Source organism: Typopeltis vanoorti, chromosome 4 (assembly GCF_054136105.1).
Source record: "Typopeltis vanoorti isolate ZY-2024b chromosome 4, IOZ_Tvanoo_1.0, whole genome shotgun sequence".
NCBI classification, from domain to species: Eukaryota; Metazoa; Arthropoda; class Arachnida; order Uropygi; family Thelyphonidae; genus Typopeltis; species Typopeltis vanoorti.
The window spans coordinates 71,582,071-71,604,079 of NC_143552.1; the positions used below are offsets into that span (position 1 = coordinate 71,582,071).

The following is a 22,009-nucleotide window of genomic DNA, read 5'->3' on the forward strand; positions in this document are numbered from 1 at the left end:
ATAATCAATCATGCAATCTGCAAAAGCTCTTGCAGTAAATATGCAGTAGATCATCAACACTGTGTCCCATTATAAATGTAGGAAAAAAAGTTTAAATTATACGTGATACCACTGTTGTCTATATCATGTCCTATACATGTCATTTCACACTTCATTCACATAAAACAAATGAAACTCAGAAAACAAAAATAGCAACTCATGAGAAATGACAACATTCAGTTTGATTGACGAGCACACACCCTGAATATGTGCCCCTGGATGCTACAGATCTCAGAACGGTCTAGACTAGGGCTGTCCAATCTTAGGTAATCCGAGGGCTGCATTAAAAAAGAAATATTTATCCGAGGGCCGCATCACAATGTGTATCTAGTAATTTGATGCGCAGTAACAACACAACCTCAATAGCTGAACAAAGGAACAACACTAATCGCTCGCTCACTTTCCCCATGAGCGCCTGGAGCATGCGCGGTGTAACAAAACAGTGTAAGAACGCTTCTTTGACACACCTAATATTTGAAAAACACGTGGGTGTATAGTGATGTAAAAACACCAAATAAAATTACCAACATCGAGATTATCAATAGTGATAGAATTAAAATATCTAATAGGCATTTGATTCAAATTATTATTTTATTTTATTTTATTTTTTTGCTCATGGAAATCAAAACCCAAAGTGGGCCGCACAAAATCGCACCACGGGCCACATCCGGCCCACGGGCAGTGCTTTGGACAGCCCTGGTCTAGATGATAGGGAAGATCTTTTGATAACCAAATAAAGGTAATTAATTTTAGGTATGGCTTGAAGGTATTCTGTATGTCACAACCTTCTTAAAACTCGTGAGGTTTTTTAGGTGCACTGGATGTAGAGAATGGCAATAGATTTTCTTGTATTCTGAGTTTGGGGGCATGGGCAGAGTGTTCTATTGATTTTCTAAAGGGGAAAGCCATTGACTGAAACGTTGCAAATGTCACTTTTTTTCTGTTGTTAGCCTGAGTATATGGTTCTAGCTTGATCAGCTAATGTTTTGATAACGTCATTTATTGCTGGGAGTGGGTGGTGACGTGACAGAATGTATGTATGTACCTTCCACTGTGGGTAGGCTTTTGTAGACAGAATGATAATGAACTATTGGATAGCCTGATGATCAGAGGGTCAAGGAAGGACAGACAATTACTGTTTTCCTTTTCAGTGGTAAAACAGATCCTCGAGTGCTGGATGTTAAGGCATATTAAAAATATTTCCAATGTATCCGAGCCATATTTGAGAGACCAGGTTTAGGACTGTACTTTCAAAATGTGTTCCATGAGGGGGGGGGGGGGTAGATAGTTATGTCTTCAGTCTGCATGTAGGTTTTTCCTTGCCATATAAAATGACTTGTGTTTATGGTAAAACTAAATAAAACTGCTGTCAGGGGGAAAGAGAGTCTGAATTAGTTCTGAGGTTTTTTATGGGCACATTACTGATTTGGGAGGCTTGTTGAAATTGACCATGATGTCAATATCTTTAAGGATCAAGTCTGACAATTCCAGTAGATTGACAAGGCATTGCAAACTACCATAAGCCCATGTTTAAAAATGTTTTGTTGCAACTCATGGAGAAGACAAGCCGAAGTTAAAAAATTCCGCAAGATTATAACATCAGAGATCTATATTTAACACTGGCATAGTGTTGGAGAAGTGAGATAGAAATTGTTGTTTGTGGCATGAAAAAATTTCTTCCCTAAGTTATGTCTGATTTTGAAGGATATGAATCAACTCAGTATCAACAAAAGGAATTGGAGAAATGGCAGAACTTGGAGCAAACCTTGCCCTTGAGGGTACATCAGAAAATCTGGAAGACTTTTCCAGTATCATCACAAAGACTTCTCTGAAGAAGAAATCCTCCACATTGACAAAAAAGAATGTATGCCAGAACCTATACGTATTCATGATTTGTTTAGGAATTGATTCTCATATTGGGCCATATGCCTTTAATTATTAATGAGATATCAGAACTGAAACAGATGAAAGTTTATCATTCTTTCTTTAAGAAGATTGTGATTAACATTCTTCTTACACATCAGAAATCCAAAAAGTTTGTATGTTTGTTGCACATTGATGAAAACATGAGAAAAATGAGTAAGTTCCCTGCCATTCTTTCTCCAAAAATAAATAAAAAAATAAGCAGAGTGTCTCCATTAACCCCCTCCACTCCAAGCAACTACAGAAATGACCAAAGAAGATTGTCCAATAAAACTCTCTCTTTATGGAGACTGCCTTGTAACCGTGAGAGGTATGGCACTGTTCATTGAGTTAATGAACTGTAATTCCATAGATGGTGTTGTTTCATTTTAGAACAGATTGCTAAAGAAAATGTTTTTCATTTAAGTTTGTATATAATTAACAAGGTTTCTTTTTAATTAAAATGCAATAGGTTATGGTTATGTATTGATTGAGTTTTGTTTTTTTGAGTAGATTTTCAAAAAAAAAAAAAAAAAAAACGATTTTCATTTAAATTTGTTTTTCAACATTTTTATATGTTCTTTATTGGAACACTACTATAACAGCAACATAAAGGAGTATTTAGATAATTTTATTGAGGGGGGGGGGGAATTACTGGTTCCCCATTGCTCTCTGAATGTGGAATTCTCTTACTATTACATTTTTTGGTCCCATTTAATCATAGTAAGCCAACACCTACTGTGCTATTTTTCTGCTGAACACATAAATCATGATAACTTCGTTTTTCACATCATTATACTATTCTCTCTCTCTCTCTCTCTTGTAAATAATATGTAATCAGTGACTTATTTTTTTTTGTTCTCTCTCTCTCACACACACACACACACACACACACACACACACACACTGTCCATCTCCGTCCGTGTGTGTGAGAGCGAGAGAGAGAAAGAGCAATCTGACTTTGACTGGGTGCCACCCTCAAACTACCTGATATTTGATTATGTTGAAATAATGTATCTGTGGTTTATTATTATTATAAGCGACCTCCAGGGAATTAGGGAATAAAGTGGTATGGTCACTTTAACAGAATGGTAGAGGAAATGGTTTCAGATTAGATGTTTGATAGCAAGAAGACCTCATCGAGGGAGGCCACTTATCACTCACACCACATGATACCTTCTCTTACATTCATTCACACTACCTGCATTCACCAACTACAAAGGCAAGCCATTCCTCATGCACTGCTCTATGAGAGGGAAAAATCTAACTCTCACCTCTTTCTTGATTGCATTCATTCTCAACTTCCATGGATGCCCTCTCGTCCTCTCACCACCTTCTGTAAAATGAAAAATTCCATCTGCTGGTATCCTATATGACTCCCCTTTTAAAAGTTTATAGATCTTTATCATATCATCCCTCTTTCTTCTGTCTGCTAGCATTTGCAGTCCAAAAATTCTCTGTCTCTCCTTAAAATCTATATTACACAGTTTTTTAAGACTGTTTTTCACTCTCCCTGCATCACCTTGGAAACCAGATCTGCATACGGTAGTCCAGATGAGATGTATCAAAGCCTCATAAAGAGACAAAATGATTTCCTTATTCTTATATATATATATATCAGTGTTTGCTTCATCATTGTGATTATCCTCTAAGTTGTATTTATAGTTTTTATGAGAAAAACTATAAATACAACATATGACCCTAACTTCCACTTCGTACCTGGTAAAACTCCAAGATCCCTAACTCAGTTAGTTTCTTCTGTCATAATCTGGCCAATATAATATGCCGTCGGATATCTCATTATGCCAAATTGTATAACTTTACATTTACTAACATTGAACTGATATCTATTTTCACATGCCCGCATTTCCAGCTTATTCAAACCAATCTACATGCACTGCAAATCCTGATTACCCTACCTATCTTTACATCATCAACAAATAGCTGTATGTCACCTGTTAAATCATTACGAATGTCATTAATCTAAAGATTGAATTGCATTGGATCAAGGACTGATTCATAAGGTACACCACTTTTTTGATATGTCACTCAGCCATCCCCTTATTTAAAATATTAATTTATAATCAAATCCCTACCTTTCAACTTATGCAACAACCTTCCATGTTGAATCCTGTCAACTGTGACATTATTATAAAATGTGAGCAAGTTACTCAGACATAACTTTTCCTTAGCAAAAGCATGTAGTCTCGTACTAACTTTTCCAAAATCTTCAAATCTGTCCAGAGATGTTGATAGGTAGACACATCAGTCTTTGCCTACCCTTCTGCAATGGGATTATCATACATTCTTTCTACTCCTTTGGAATCTTCCCTGTGCTAAGACTCAAATTATACATCTGGGTCAAAGGTACATACAATTCAGCTGAATACCCTTTTAGCATCCATGCTGATATCCCATCCATCTTTTCACTGGACATCAGCAGATGCTGTATGGTCACTTAGATGCTTGGTGATGTTTCACACTACTCCTCGCAATGTGGTCCTGTTGCATGCTTTTCTGAAGGCTTCAACTCTCTGAAGATCAGTCTCATGCCATCCATCCATCTCATTGATGATCTATCCCTTCATCTTCATCCAGGAACTTTACCTTCTATTACTGTTCTGAAAAGTCATCCTTCCATTCTTTCATTATGTCCAAAGTATTTCAGTTTTCTTCTGTTAATATCCTTAAGGAGCAAGGAGCCTTATCCTTATTCCGACCGAGAGTTCGCTTATATAAAATACACCTCCTGACATTTCAAGTTCCTTAGTATTGCAAGAGGGTTTTTGCTCTCTTAAGGTTTCTGAAGATGAACCAATCAGTTTGAAGCAGCTGTCAGGCCAGTGAAACCTAAAAAATGGACCAAATTAAAAAGTGAACATGTGCACGCCTGGGTAGTGCGTGTGTTTTCTAAGGTGTTCCGTGCTAGGGCAACTCGTAAATGCCGGGTGTATTCCTATAAGCTCTCTGGTCAACTTACCTTTTACAAAACTTTCCTAGTTTCTACATTTGGCTTTGAAATAATGCTGCATCTAATATCCACTTGATTTTTATAAATCCTTAAGGAGCCTTAAAGCTCTATTGAACTTTAAGGCTCCTTAGTCAAAGAAGAAAGTCTTCTTCTTTGACTACTGAAAGGCAGACATCCATTTGTCTGCCTTTCAGTATTTGATATCCTCACCAGCCTTCTGTAACACCACATCTCAAAAGCAGTTATCCTTTAACTGTCAGACTTCTTTTGGTTCCTAGTGTCACATTCATAAGTTGTGTAAAAACAGTTGCATCCTCAACTTTGTTCTCCTGGAAATAGATCCATCCTATCAGATTTTAGACAAGTCCCAGACTGTTTGTTTTAACCATTTCTAATCCTCTTCTTCTGATGTCTTCTGAACAGCAATTTTTCACATTAATAATAGATCCCAAGTACTTGAACTTGCTGACTTCCTCAGTTCTTTCTCCATTAAGGTACACTTATTTCTCAGGAGATTCCCTATCTGTATTTTCTTTGAGAACCATTGTCAAGAATTTTTCAGAGGAGTACTGTATCATCAGCATACCTCAGATTACTGATCAATCTACCACCTATCCTAATTCCTAACCTGTGCTCACCTAGTGCTACATGCATGATGTCCTCAGCCTGAATACAATCAGTAAATCCAACACCTGTTCTTACCATGGCTTCTTACTCACTGTACAAGTTAGCTATCAGCCTGATAGTGTGTTGAGAAAAACCATTACTTTCATTACTTCCCACAGTTTCACATGCTGAACAGTCAAAAGCTTTAGAATACAAGCATGTGCTGAAAAGTTGTGATAATTATCTTGAAGGAATTGAGGTAGAACCACGTAACTTACACATTATTCTACATACTCTCCACAAAGTATTATACATGTGTTACAATGCTACTGCATCATTTGCAATACTCTGAAAGAAAAAAAAAAAAAAGTCTTGTTCCACAAACCAGTCAGCTGCAAATATGACTTCATCTGTGGTAAATTTTGTTCCTTTCAAGTGTTTCTTTAAATTTGGGAATAGGAAATAGTCAGATGGGACCAGGTCTGGCAAATAGGGTGGGTGAGGAAGACCCAAATCCCTTGAGATGACAGCACATGTTCTCTTGCGGTTAGCATTCAAACACTTCACTGAGAGCTTCTGTATGTCCAGATGGCATGCACTGCATCAGTGTGTTCAGGTGCGATCGTTTGTGGAAGGTTTTTCCTAACCTGGAGGCATCTGTTGTCTCTGGATGCCCAGTTTTAAACTTGGCCTCCCATCTGGCAGATATTGGATATGCTGGGATACAGTCCTCTAAAGTCTTGCACAAAGTTTTGTTGCATCTCAGTTATGGACTTTTCTTGCAGCATGAAAAGGTTGATGACAGCCTACACCTCTGTGTCCTCAAATTTCATCAAAACCTCTGACATGTCTTATATATCTTAAAAGAAAAAGAACAAATATTTACAATTTGATGAAACATGGTAGCTAAAGGGTTTTAAAATATGTTCTTTCTTGTTGGTTATATTAGTTGCTTTAACCCTCTCATGCATGAATTTTTATATTCATTTATAAAAAAATGAATTATTCTACAAGTTAGCTATCAGCCTGATAATATACAAAAAAAGATGTAGTTTCGGCGTTATAATGGCATTGTTAATAATTGGTGGATTTTTATATAGAGGATATTCATAGATATTATGTTAATATTTAATCCTACCATAGAGATGATCTCTGTTTCTAACAATTATTTTTTTTTAAATTCCGAGTGTACATATATGTTATTATATGCACAAGGGTTCACTCCAATTGGTGCAATGATCTTAACTCTTTCTTTCAGAATCCAAATAATCACTGACTCAAGACCAAAATACAAAATAAACACATTTTATATAACAAAAACAATATATATACACTTCAAAGAAATATTACATAACTAACTACAAAAATTAATTGGATTCAAGGCCTTTTAAAAATAACCTTACACTTAAGACTAGACTAAACACTTTGTTTGCACAATCACAAAATGTTTATAGCCAGTTTCTTTCTCTTTCAAGGCCCTTTTTAGAAGATATATGACTCTATTCTTCATTTTTACAGGATCCTTTCTCATCACCTATGTAGCACACGTTAATTCTTCCGAACTTAATTCTGTCTCTTTTCTTCAGTAGAAATAATAGTCAGATCCAGCGTCCTTAACGCAGATGAAACTTCCTAATCAGAGTTTTCTCGAACATTCCTTTAGAACGTAAATAGCAAATTCTTCTTTTATTCACTAAATGCTTATTGACAGCCTTAACTCTTCCAATTAAAAAAAAAACTTAGTTCTATGATTCCCTTTTCGGAATCTACTATAAATCTTTCAATTATTGTTTGCTCCAATATTCCGTTTAAAATGCATATAGCAATATTTTCGTTTTATTTATCAATACTTATTCCACTTTGAAACTTAATAGTTCCACGATTCCTTTTTTTGAATGTACTATTAATTTTCCTCCGACTGTCACATAAAAAAAACTCAAGTTCCTCTGAATCTAAATATCTGCAGGCCTGTGTTCTAAATTTCTTCTGAATGCTATCTTGTTTACTCTCCCGTTGCTTCGATACCGAACTTGTCAGCTGTCAATCACACATCAGACTTCTCAGCGAGCATGTGCACTCCTTGAAAATGGCAAGTGAGAAACTAAATATTGTATAATGGCTGACACGGTTGTTTCCGTTAGCGACAAGAGAGAAAATGTCTTCATAAAAACACAAAACTTAATATTTTAAATTACATTAAAATTCCTGTAAGTAATACAAATATCAAATCCAGTAAGTACATAAATTTTTTCACTTCTTTACATATCATTTTTGACAAAACAATTTCAATAACGGGCACATCCCAAGTGCCGACAATGCATGTTATGAAACTAAAACTAATAAACATTTTAACATAAACAATTCGTAAAAATATTCAGAATTTTAATTATGATTATTTTTACAGCATGATACAGTACCATTTAATCTTACAGTATTACCATGAATGCATTATTTTTGCTAAATTTATGTCCTGTATATGTAAAAAATGATGTCCTCATCTGAGGATGTCATGCACTAGCGCCAACAGACTACAGACATATTTCTATGGAAATCACTTAGACTATGGAATTTATTTTCATTGAAAGACAAAACAGATTATAAACAATTTATATTTTGCTGAAACACTGCATGAATGATCAAAATTTGGATTACTTAGCACAGTGTTTCTCAACCTGTGGTCCACAAGAAGACTTAAATTAATTAAATAAATATATATTTTTTAGTTATCCAAACAAATTAAAATTTAATAACTAAGTAAAAATTATTGAAATCAAATGGAGACTTAAAAAAACAACAAATAGCATTAGAATGTTCAAAGAGAACATTCTGACGATCTTTTATTACTCGTCATTCTGGCACTACAATAATTTGTAGCAGCAGAATGATGAATAATAAGAGGGGTGAAGTGTGAACAACAATATAGTTTTATTGCTTCCGCATTTTCCTTGCTGTTTTGTCAGATTTGAAGTGAACATGTGTTATTGTTGTTGTTTATTGATTTTTATTACTGAAGGTTTATCTCCTTCAACCAAGGCTCAATATATCTTCAGAAGTGCTAAATGATACTTGGACAAAGTGTGTCATGAGTTAACCCCAGTATTTATATATTTTTTGGAAACATTTTTTAATAATGGAAAAGTGTCTTAGAACTAGGACTTTGAAAAGAAGAGCAAATGTCGGGTGATGCTAACCCTAATTGTGATACACGTGTTGTCATGACAAGTAAATCTGATACTATTAAAGTAGAAGAAACAAGTAGTTCAAAGAAAAAATACATTAGGAAATATAACAGTTCATATTTGGAATTCGGGTTTACTTAGTGTGGAGATGACAGTGAACAGAAACCTCAATGAGTTTTGTGTTATGAAGTGTTGTCGAAAAAGTGCATGAAACCTGCGAAACTCCGACATTTAGAAACTAAACATTGTGATGTGAAAAATAAGCAAATTGAAGAAAAAAAAAGCTAATTTCAGCAACGCTTAGCCACATTAAATCATGGGAAAGATGTGGTTTCAGCCATGGGTTCGATTAATAGCAAGACACTGGAAGCATCTATCTCTTAAGTTTGCGCATAGCGAAAACGGGGAAACATCCTTCTATCAGGGAAAATTTACTATTTCCAGCTATGAAAGATGTGGTAAAAACTATGTTTGGCAACAAGTTACTAAAAGATGTTAATTTGCTCCTCTTTCAATGACACTATAGGTCGCAGAATTAATGATATGGCAGGTGATGTTTGATCTCGGTTAATCAAAAGAGTTAAGAAGAGCCCTTATTATGCGTTAATAGATGAGACTACTGATGTTACAGATGATGTGCAGTTAATATGCTACGTAAGATATCCACATGATAACAACATTTATGACGATATTCTGTTTTGTAGAACTTTGTCGTCCCGAACAACTGGAGAAGAAATATTTCACATTCTCAATAATTACATAATACACAAAGGGATCCAGTGGGAAAAATGCATGGGCTTCTGTTTGGATGGAGCTCACGCCTTTACAGGCAGGCATAGTGGGAGTTGTTTCTATGGTCAAGGAAGTGGCTCCGGATATGAATTTGGTATATCGTTTCATACATAGGGAAAAGTTGGCCTCCAAAATTTAAAACTGTGCTATACAACGCTGTAAAGCTAGTTAATTTTTATTAAGGGTCGACCATTAAATAACAGGTTTTCAGTATTCTGTGTTGGAATGGGCAATGAGTATATACAACTTTTGCTTCATTCTGAAATTTGCTGGCTTTCCAGGGGCAAAGTACTAACAAAATTATTTCAATTAAAGCACGAAGTTTTATTATTTGTAAATGAACGTAATTCTGATTTTGCATCACTCCTTGTTGACGAAGCATGGTTATCAACACTATCCTATCTTTCAGACATTTTTTTTTAAATTAAATGAACTATATCTCTCCCTTCAGGGAAATTCTTTAAAAACTATTCTTAATGCCTACAACAAAATAAAGGCATTCGAGAGAATTAAAAAAAACGTGTTGTGCATTAGTTATGTAAAAGACAGATAACACTGGCCAACAAAAAAAAAAAATTTTTTTCTGCTGATTATGATCTGACACTTCTTTTTTACTAATTTGGGTGCACTGATTTCAAATATCAAACCCATTTTTCTTTGTCACGTCAGGTTTTTCCTCTATGGCATTTTCTTTTTGCTAATTTGTAAGTTTTTGATAGTTTTAAGGAAGCAGTACTATTTAGAGGATCAAAAAAATCGTTTTTTTAATATTATTTTCTGAAAGTATGTACTTTTAAAAATCTGTTCCTAACTTTTTATCGAGAAATTCGAAAAATTCCTGAAGATATAGCCTATTATTCAAAGCGGTGCGCAGATCAGAATCGGAGCGCTCACCGCTCTCGCTTGTTAGTAAACGAATAAATGCGTAAGAACCGCAACGGCACGTACTGGCGCTTTGAATGCGAGAGAGGCCAATAACCAACCTACATTTAGGTGATGAAAAGTAGGCAATGACAACTGCCTAAAACAAATGAATGCTATATGCATCATAGCGGACAAAGAACGATCGAAATTAGTCGATCGTTAATCGATCGTGAAAGTATGATGAGCGCTTATAACGTTTCAATAAAGTCTGTTTTTTATTGTCTTGTTAATTGCATGTTAGTCGGCAGTGAAGAAAATACATCATGTCTACTGCTCGAAATTGTGTCAATAGTGTAGATTCCTTCTGCTACATTTGTGGCAGCTTTACTGTTCTCAGTCAAAGGACAAATATCACTGATTTCGTTAAGAAAGTGTACTTGCATACTTTGACGTAAAAATTGCAGATCGGGACAAGTCATGGGCTCCAAATAAAGTGTGTAAGTCATGTGTAGAAAATTTACGACAATGGAGCAAGGGAAAATGCCAAAAATTAGCTTTTGGCATTCCAATGATTTCGCATGAACCGAAAAATCACGTAGATGATTGCTATTTTTGTTTAGTTCAGACTTCTGGTTATAATAAGAAGAGTAAGAAAAAAATTGTGTATCCAAATCTCGACTCAGAAATTCGGCCAGTTGCTCATTCCAATGAAATAGCCGTGCTAATTTATAAAGGGCTTCCTTTACTTGGGAACGAGCATGATCGGGATATGCCAGATGTTCTTGAGGAGCAAGACCTGGATGTTGATTTAGACAATGAAATGAAAATTGCAGTCCAGAACTAGAAATGAAAATTTAATTTCTAGTTCTGGATCGCAACGTTTTACTCAAGCAGAATTGAATGACTTAGTAAGAGATTTGGGCCTATCAAAGGAATCATCGGAATTGTTAGCTTCAAGATTAAATGAAAAAAACTTACTGGAGCAAGATATGAAGATAACTTTCTATCGTAGCAGGGGAAAGTAATCTTGTACAATATTTTAAACATGAGTGTGGGTTTGTTTACTGTAACAATGTGTCAGGTTTACTAACTGAAATGAGCATTGTACAGTATCATCCAAATGAGTGGCGTTTATTTATCGACAGTTCAAGCAGTAGTCTCAAGTGTGTCTTACTACACAATGGGAATGTATATGGCTCAATTCCTATTGGCTATTCAGTCCACTTAAAGGAAACATATGAGGACATTAAAAAGGTTCTGAAGTTATTAAAATATATGAACCATAATTGGATCATCTGTGTGGATCTTAAAATGGTGAACTTTTTATTTGGCTTTCAAAGAGGATATACAAAGTTTCCGTGTTTTCTATGCTTCTTGGATAGTTGAGCTAGAAACCAACACTGGAGTCAGAAACATTGGCCTCTTAGAATATCCTTAAATGTTGGAGAACAGAATGTTATAAATCAACCTTTAATCGACAGAGAAAAAATCATTTTTCCACCTCTACACATCAAACTAGGTCTTATGAAGCAGAATGTTAAAGCTTTAGATTTACAAGGTGACTGTTTTCAATACATATGTGAAAAATTTCCACCACTTAGTTATGAAAAAATTAAAGCCGGTGTATTTGATGGAACTGAAAATTAGGACTTTAATGAGAGACCTAAATTTCATCAACTCTATGAACGAAATTGAGAAAGAGGCCTGGACTTCATTTACGATGGTTGCGAATCATTTTCTTGGAAACAAAAAAGTGTGCAGTTACAAAGATCTAGTGGAAACAATGCTTGAAAATTTCCAGCGCCTAGGTTGCAATATGAGCATATAGCTTCATTTCCTATAACAGTCATCTTGATAGATTTCCCGAGAATTTAGGTGCTGTAAGCGATGAGCAAAGCGAAAGATTTCATCAAGACTTAAAAACTATGGAAGATCGGTACCAAGGAAGATGGGATTCTCACATGATGGCCGACTACTGTTGGAGTATTCAAAGGGATTGCCAGAACAGAACACAGCAGAAATTGCTACAAACAAAAATTTATTCCCTGAAACTCATGTTAAGTAAAATTGTTATTTTTTTATAAATATTCTTGTAATTTTTAATGAATATTGTTAAGTAGTTATGTATCTAATTATCGGCCTCTCTCGCATTCAAAGCGCCAGTACGTGCCGTTGCAGGTTCTTACGCATTTATTCGTTTACTAACAAGCGATGAGCGCTCCGATTCTGATCTGCGCACCACTTTGAATAATAGGCTATATCTTCGGGAATTTTTCGAATTTCTTGATAAAAAGTTAGGAACAGATTTTTAAAAGTACATACTTTCAGAAAATAATATTAAAAAATCGATTTTTTTGATCCTCTAAATAGTACTGCCTCCTTAAAACTATCAAAAACTTACAAATTAGCAGAAAGAAAATGCCATAGAGGAAAAACCTGATGTGATAGAGAAATATGGTTTTAATATTTGAAATCAGCACACCCAAATGAGTAAAAAACAAGTCTCATATAAAAGTCAGCAAAAATTTTGTTGGACTGTGTAATTTGCACCTTTTTCAACATTAAAATCCTTTTTAGTGGAAAATGATCTTTTTGTTGATTCTGAGTTTCTAGAAAGGGTTTGTGACCGCCTCAAAACTTTGAAGCAGAATTTTTAAACATATTTTCCAAATAACTCTTATAAGAAATTTCTGTGGGTTTGAGATCTGTTTCAGGCTTATAGTCATGAGAACAACCTTTGGTTATCAAAAAAAGAACAGTTAATTGAGCTTTCAAGTGATAGTGGGCTTACAATGCATTTCCGTGATCTTGGTTTGGCTCGATTTTGGATCTTGCCTTCATTGAGAAGTGCATTTCCTGAATTATCTGAAGAAGCACTGAAAATCGTCATGCAGTTTTCTACAACCTTTCTTTGTGAGAAAGGATTTTCATCGCTCCTTCAAATAAAATCAAAATACAGAAATACCGAAAGTTGACCAATATTGAGCCAGATATGCAGCAACTCTGCAAAGGCCGAGAAGCTGAACCATTTCATTAAAAGTAAGTAATAACATAATTATATTATTTATTTGGACTACATTTTCCAATTATTCTCGTTACTGGTTTTGGAATTAATCCAATTCCAAATTCGGGGATGAAATGAAAGTTACGCAAAGTGACGTCATTGTGAGGCTCAACTCTGCTGGTGAGAAGGATAGCTGCCTGCATCCCATTTAGCAAAGTTCCATATCTCGTATGGTCGCTTGTGGGAATATGCGGCCGAGCACATCGAATCCATCGCATGCAGACAACAACATCCATATGGCCATGGATTGTACAGAAACATACATCACAGTGTAACGAATACAAGAAGCACACAAGACAGATATATATAAAACCACACAATTAATGAATCTGCCAGATTTATGATATATACGGCATACAGTCGCTGGCAGTAAAATGCGTCCGACCACTGTATGGCACTTAGTGACTGACATCGTGGGTTGGACTGTTTATAGATATAGGGAAGGACCTCACATAACAGGATGTCTTAAATTTTTTTGCTGGTCATGGAAAACTCATCAGGGAAATAAGGCGATTCGTATTGGCTGGAAGCGTGTGTGTGGATGGGGGGGAGCATAATGGCTTTGGGATGTTCTGAGTGAAATTTTTGTGTATATGCAGGAGATGGTTTGGACAGGACAAGGGATGTCATCCATGATGGAATCCATGGACGTCAAGTTTGTATTCAGTATTATGATGAATGGAGTAAGATAACATTTTTTCCTCGTCTCACGATGCACTTAGCAAATGGAACAGTTTACATGTCGCAGGTTGAATCAGAGAGTGCGTGAAGATAAAAGTTGTTGTTGGGCTAGCTTCATGAGTATGGGCAGATAAATGGGGATAAGATATAAAATATAAAAGTTGCTGTTGGTAGATGAATGGGATTTAAAGATAAACGTCGTTGTGGGCAGATGAATGAAGGTTTCAGCTGGATGGCACTGACATTCCCCATTCATTTGCTCATGGTACCAATGCTGCTAAAAGTTGTGGGGTGAGCTTAATGAGTGTGGGCAGATGAATGGGGATAACATATAAAAGATAAAAGTTGCTGTGGGCAGATGAATAGTTCTATCAGTGGGATGGCGCTGACATACTCATTTATTTGCCCATAGCAAATCGGAAACTGATACCTTTATTTGTTCAGTAAAAATTAAAACTATGTTCAGTGATGATATACTTTTAATTGTTTACTTCCAACTTAATTATGTTTCCACATGTATTCAAAACATGCTTTTAGATTTATTATGTTATAAAAGGCACAGTTTTCCAAAATGTTGGTAATCGCCACATACATTTTTTAAAAAAATTTTTAAATTACGTAACTTAGTGGTCCATAGAATTGTTTTAGGCATTTTACTTGTCCTTGGGCTTAGAAAGGTTGAGAAATGATGACTTAGTGCATACAAAAAAGTAGAACAATTAGAATTTGCAATAGAGCTATGTAAATCAAGAACAGTCTTATTCTCTTTGCCTCATTTTGTATGGAAAGATTGAAAACATTCCAGACAGATTGGAACCTCACATCTACCACAGATGTATCTTGTTTTACTCTTGCAGTGTACATCTCTGCAACAATTGGCATTAACACCTGTTGTTTTCTTTGGGAAGTGTCCACTGCCATCAAAACGTTTCTCATGTAGCACAGAGTGAGTTTTGCATTTCGTTAGTGCTAGTGGTGTCTGACTTGAAGGGCGTCCTCATTTCTTTGTACCTAACTGATCTAAACCTTGATATATCAAACAGTTATTACTCTTGATTTGAATTCCAACAAATCCAAGTTTCCTTTTTCTTCCCATTTCCAAATGATCCGTGCATTACAAACAAGTACGTTCAACATATGGTAAAATTTCTCATATACCATCGTTTATTCCTGGTATCATTTTGATACAAAGCTACAAGAGAGTCCATAAGGTCCACTCCACCCATATGTTTGTAATAAACAGCTATGCTGCAAGGTAGTGGAATTTCAACATACTTTTTTTCCTTTCTGGCTGAACTTCTGACAAACACTGACAGGCTAATTTCCTAAGTAGCTAGGTACCACATGTACTATTGAATTATCAGTCCATCTAGTGACAGTAATGCCATCAGAAGACATGGTAACTGACATATTTCCTCGTCCCATCTTCTCCAACTCCTTTTAATTTTTCAGTTTCTTGTCAGCACCTTGAAGTCGATTTCTTCTGCATGTATCCACATAATAAATATCATCTTCCTTTAGTTTCTTAATTAGGGGGATGCTCATGAGGAAGTTGTCTACATATACCTTTGAATTGTTTGAATTGTGAACGTCCCTTGAATGGAATCATCGTCTCATCTACACTCTGAAATTTTTCTGGCTGACAGCAGCATGGAATGTTTCATGAAACTTTTGCAGCACTGGTCTTATACGTATTGCTTTGTCTTTATTGTTGGTAGGTATTGTGTCTTAATCAACAAAATGCAAATATCGCCTTATGTCCTGCCATCTGTTCTCTGACATAGCATCAGCTATAACATCCATGCAGTCCATGTTCAGAAGACCGATACTGCCTTACACATGGGTAGTTTATGTATGTCATGATAAGTATAATTCCAAGTTAAATTTTGAGTTCAGTCACAGTAAGTGCTAAATTATCTTTGCCTTTATAGCATACATACATACAGATTAGTTTGTTTCTCAATTTCATCCATCAATTCATCTGGAAAAAGCTGAATAGCTGGGCTTTGAATGTTGTGAGGACCAACAGGGGAAGGACACTGAACATCACTGTCTTCACTTGAACTGTCACTCTCTGTAGGATCATTTTGTGGCTGCTGGTATGTAGGGTTATCATCAGAATCACTCAGCTCCAAACCATCTTCAGATTCCTCCAACAGTTTTTCAATCTCCTCTTCAGTAAGTCTCTTGTGGTAATAGGCCTTTTTTATGCCTGATGGACCTGGCTTTTGGTTATCCATCTGTAAAAGGGATGATAATACCAATTAACACACTTACTATTCATTTATGTTTGCAAAAATAAAATAAAATTATAAAAATATTGTACAAGGTAGTGGAATATCTCTAATCTCAAACTATTTGCCGCATAGATTACCTTACAAACATATTGTCCTCACATGAGGACAGGTTGTTTTCAAGTTCATTTTATGAATATGGTAATAAACACGAACAAATTAAATATTCACACGTCATCTACAAGGTATAACAATATATAAAACCATACTAACCTTTCCAGAAGACTCATAAAATCACCAAATTCAAATCAACAAAACAGTAGCTTTTCACTTCCTCCTTGATACCACCATGCACTGCAGAGAGATTGGTATTCCTTTAATTCTGTTGAAACTCCTGCCATCTGGTGATTTCTAAGACCACTTTGGTCTCCCCAGATGAGGACTACATGCATATAGTAGAACTAAATTATGAATGAATAATTATTATGAGGGAAAATATATGTGTCGTCATATGAGGCTTATGCATGAGAGGGTTAATATAATTTTTGTTCTAGGTGTTTATTAGAACTTTTCATTCTTCTCTCCCTCCATAGTCTATGAAACACATTACCATCAGGTGTCTAAATTCTTTATACTTTTCTGTGATCTGTCTAAGGCAGTGTTTCTCAAAGTGTGGTATGTGGACCCCTGGGGGGGTTCGGGAAAGGTCTTCAGGGGGTTTGTGGCAATTTTCGGCTATGCATCATTAACGCATGGAATAAAATTTAAGTTTGAGATCATAAAATGTTCCTATTGTATCACCGAATAAGGTACAGAGACATCTGCAGGCTGTGTGATATGTTTCTCAACAAACAGTGCAATTTAGAGACAACTGGGTAAAAATGGCACTAACTAATGAATCGCATGACCCCTCCCACATAAAATGCTGTGTAGTAGACAATCAAAACCATATGGTGCACCGGCAACATATGGTTTTGTTTGAGTGAATGTGTTAAAACTAAGAAATATATAGTGAATGTTGAAGAAGAATTAGCATTTCAACTGAACTGTCGGCTTGCCTTTGTCAATTAGTAACGCGATCTTTTGTTAATACTGCACCAATCATATGAACGTCTTCATAGCTGCTTTATCTCTACTGGCCTACCATTGCTGTCTGTTTCAAGTTCTGCTTTCGCTAGCCATTTGTTGAAGGACTGTTTGTTAAATACGGTAATTTTTTTTTAGCTTTCAAATTCTTAAGTATGGATCACTGGTTAAAGACTGGATTTTTAAAATGCGCAAAAGAGAGGAACATAGTAGATACAAGTAGTTGTCAGCAACAAGAAAATGTTGATATTGTATCTGGATCAAGTGAAATTGATAAGTGTGTGTCGTCTGACATCTCTAAAGAACCAACTAGGAAGAAGATGAGAAAACTTCGTAAGTACAATATAAATTACTTGAAATGTGGATTTTCATGGACGGGAAATGAAGAGGAACCTATTCCGTTATGTGTAATTTGTGGCGAAACTTTAAAAAATGAAAGCATGAAACCATGTAATTTAAATCGCCATTTTGAATTGAAACATAATGAATGCAAGGACAAACCTGTTGAATTTTTTCAAAATAAACTATAAAATTTAAAAGAATCTCAAAAAGTGATGTCGATCATGTCAGCAGGTGAAAACATGAAGGCTTTAGAAGCTTCATATCGTGTGCCGCTATTAATAGCAAAAAGTGGTGCTGCGGAAACAATTGGTGAAACTTTGGTCAAGCCTGCAGCAAAAATAATAGCGGAAATTATGATCGGAGATAATGCCAAAAGATCTTTTGATCGGATTTGCCTTTCAAATAGTACTGTTCATTGAAGAATCACTGAAATGGCTGAAAATATAAAACAAACATTGTTATCTGATATACGTAAGAGTCGTTATTATGCGTTGCAGGTAGATGAATCCACCAACATTACAAATTTTGCAAATCTTCTAGTGTTCGTTAGGTATGAAAAAAAATCAAAAAATTCATGACGACCTTTTATATTGCCAACCCTTGCCAGAACATACAACAGGAGAAGAAATATTCAACAGTATAAATACCTTTATGTCAAAAGAAGCTTGATTGGAAAAGTTGTGTTGGAATATGCATGGACGGAACGAAATCCATGGTCGGATCTAAAAAAGGGCTTGTTTCAAGGATTCAAGCTGTTGCCCCAAATGCAAAATCGACACACTGCTGCATACACAGGGAGGCTTTGGCTACACATATGATGTCTAAGACCTAAGAAAAGTTCTTGATGAAGCTGTAGAAATCATAAATTATATTAAAGGCCGTCCTCTAAATACCAGACTTTTCTCTCAACTTTGCAAAGAAATGGGAAGCAACTATACACAACTTCTTTTCCATACCGATGTTCATTGGCTTTCTCGTGGAAAAGTCCTTACTCGTTTATTTGAACTTCAACTTCGGAATGAACTACAAGTTTTTCTTGATGAAAAATTTGAATTGAAAAAGCATTTACATAATTGGAAATGGCTCAGTCAATTAGCATACCTGGAAGATATATTTACTGTATTAAGTAGTCTTAATTTATCTTTACAAGGCAAGGAAATTTCTGTATTTCATGTACAAGATAAAGTGAACGCCACGTTGGCAAAAATGAAGTTATGGCAAAAGCGGGTTGGTAATGGGGAATTTGATGCGTTTCTATCGCTTCATGAATTGCTCGCAAGTTCAAATGAACAAATTGATGATGATGTGAAAATTATCATGCAGCATTTAAATAGCTTACAAATGAATCTAGAAAAGTATTTCCCTGAATTGGACATTAATATTGAGTGGATAAGATATTCTTCCAATAAAAACAAATTTATGCCAAAGGGTCTATCGTCAATAGAAGAACAACTTTTAGAACTAGCTTCTGATGGTTTCTTAAAAAATTAATATAGCGAGAATACGTTATCATCATTTTGGCTACAAATACAGAATGAATTTCCTGAATTAACAGATAAAGCTCTAAGGTTCATTTTTCTATTTCCAAGTTCATATCTTTGCGAAGTTGGATTTTCGGCCCTTGTAGATATTAAGACGAAGAAGAGGAATCACATTATAGATGTCAAATCGCATCTGAGATTGAAATTAACAACTATAGAGCCAAATTTTGCTGAAATTTTATCTCACCATAAGCAATTTCACTCCTCTCATTGATGATAAATTATTTCAAGTAAGTAAAACTTTATAGTATCTTTATAAAGTTTGTTCTATTAAAAATAAATCATATTTCTTGTTTACATGAACATATAAATTCAAATAAAATAGATATTTAATTTTTTAATATTCTAAATTAATTTAGTTAGTTTAATTAATTAATTTATTTTTAATTAATTAATTAGGGGGTACTTGGTAATAATGAAAAATTTAAGAAGGGGCCTGCGGATATCTGAAGTTTGAGAAACACTGGTCTAAGGCAAAGGATCTGATCCCTGGTACCCTTACCTTTCCTAAAACCTGCTTGTTCCTCAGGCAGGATGCCTGAGGAACAAGCAGGTTTTAGGAAAGGCCTCAACTTTGGCCATAGTCCTATTGAGAATGATGTTTAATGAAATTCTGCTTGCATGAGATATTAAACTAATAATTCTATAGTTCTTGCAATCCTTCATATCTCCCTTCTTATGTAGTAGTATGAAAACTGACTTCTTCCAATCTAGGCCATGATCCTGTCTACCATATCCTTTAATTAATCTATGAAACACTCTTATTCCTCCATACCCTGTAGCCTTAACTCTTCTGGGATTCCATCTGCACCTGGGGGTCTTATTGCTATTAAGCTGTTTAACTGCTATTTTAACTTCATGCCTAAGTGGAGGTTCCAAATCAAAATTTTCCTAGTGCAAGGACTCCTCAAAATTTTCTTTATCCTCCCTGTTGTACAGTATGCAGTCCAACATTTCCAGTTCTTCTGTTAATACTTTTCCATTCCTGTCTTTGATGACATTCATTTTGGACTTAAACTGTTGCTTTAGGTCACAGACTAAATGAAACGTCCTTTTATAATTGTGCTTCCTCATCTGGAACTATCTCTTCACATTTATTAGTATAAAACTTTTCCTTGTCCCGCCTGATGGCTCTTCTGACTTCTCTGTGTAATCTCTTATATTCTTCACCCCTGTGTCTCCTTGTTTCTAAAACCACCTTTTTTTTTTTTAATTAGATTCCACTTTGAATCTGATATCCATGGGTCTATTGGTCTTCTTATTGGGCCAAGATACTTCTTGGCTGTATCCTGTATTATAACCTTGATTCTTTCTCATTGCATTTCTGGTGAGCTCTCCTTGCTAGTCTCCAAAAAATCATCCAACTAAGTTGATGCTGCTTCTGTGCATCCACTAGGAATTACTCTAACATCCAATCTAGTGGGATGTGCCTGACCTGGAAGTTTTCAGAGTCTTAGTCTTACTTTGGCTCTTGCTAACTGATGGTCTGTACCATAATCTGCTCCAGAAGAAGTATGCACATCAGAGATGCTTGTCTTCCACCACTGGAGAGCTAGGATGTAATCAATCTGGTGCCTTGACCTATCAATGTTAGATATCGAAGTATAGGCTCATCGTAGGTGTTTCTGGAAGCAGGTGTTGGTAATAACTGATCTGTTAGCATGGGCAAATTCCAACAGTTCTTTCATCACGGTGTTACACTACTCTTTCCCACTTCTGTTTACAGAAGTGGGAAAGAGTATTGTAACACTTTACAGACAATATCAAGAGTACTCATCTGTAGACCCCAAACATTCCATGTGCCAATGTAAAATTCCCCTCTAAGATTTATAATCAGAGCCCTGAATGTGGCTCTGATTATTCTGCACGACAACCGATGCAGCATGAGATTTATTATAAGGCACAACCATATTAGCATTTTGAAGTGAAGTCACTGCAAGAAAAAAGTGGTAGGGTTGCAGAGGCCCTTACCACATAAATTATTATTATTATTATTATTCCTGACACCTCCAAGGAGTCCAAAGACTCATCGCGGGAGGACACCTACAACTGTCTCAACCACTACTACGAATCATCTCCATCAACGCCATCTACCGCCCACCTCCACCACTACCACAACTAGTGTGTTTTGTCTGTAAATTGCGTGTGTTCTGAAGGGCCGATTTGTCTGTATGCAGGATGAAAAACCCGAGTTTCCAGGAGAAAAAACCCTGCTACCTCTGTATGAGATCGGCTAACTCACCTTCGATTGAAATCGACCAGATAAAGATTCCTCCCGTCACGACGAGAATCGAACTTAGGCCTATTCCAATCGAAGGGCGCAATGTACCGTCATTCTTCCAATTGCGCTACGGAGGCACTAAATGGAAAGTTTTGTTCCCCAATTCACCCTACATTGGCTACGTGGGTTGGGACTTCCATCTACCAGGTGAGGCTGACTCCCACTGCTTAAGATGAAATGAAATAGCAAAATAGGAAAGATTCACTCCTAGCCCTCAAATGCTCTGATAGCATTGGGGGAAAGGAGCAGGAAAAAAGAAAGAAATAAGGGATGGACCAGTCTACAGATAATATAACAAATGTATATTACATGAAGTGATGTATGATCCAGCATCAGGTATCTTGGGTTTGCCACTCCTGTACTCATTAAATTTAGCCGTTGAGGTAATCAGTTCATATTGCTAAATTGATATTCAGTTTATGCAGCA

At 35.8% G+C, this 22,009-nt stretch overlaps 1 protein-coding gene across 2 annotated transcripts in view; it reads left to right on the forward strand.

Annotated features, from left to right (window-relative positions):
* The window catches only part of LOC150107400 (kelch-like protein 5), a 270,095-nt gene that overhangs the window by 227,438 nt on the left and 20,648 nt on the right, over nucleotides 1–22,009 (forward strand). The gene's annotated exons all lie outside the window — the stretch shown is intronic.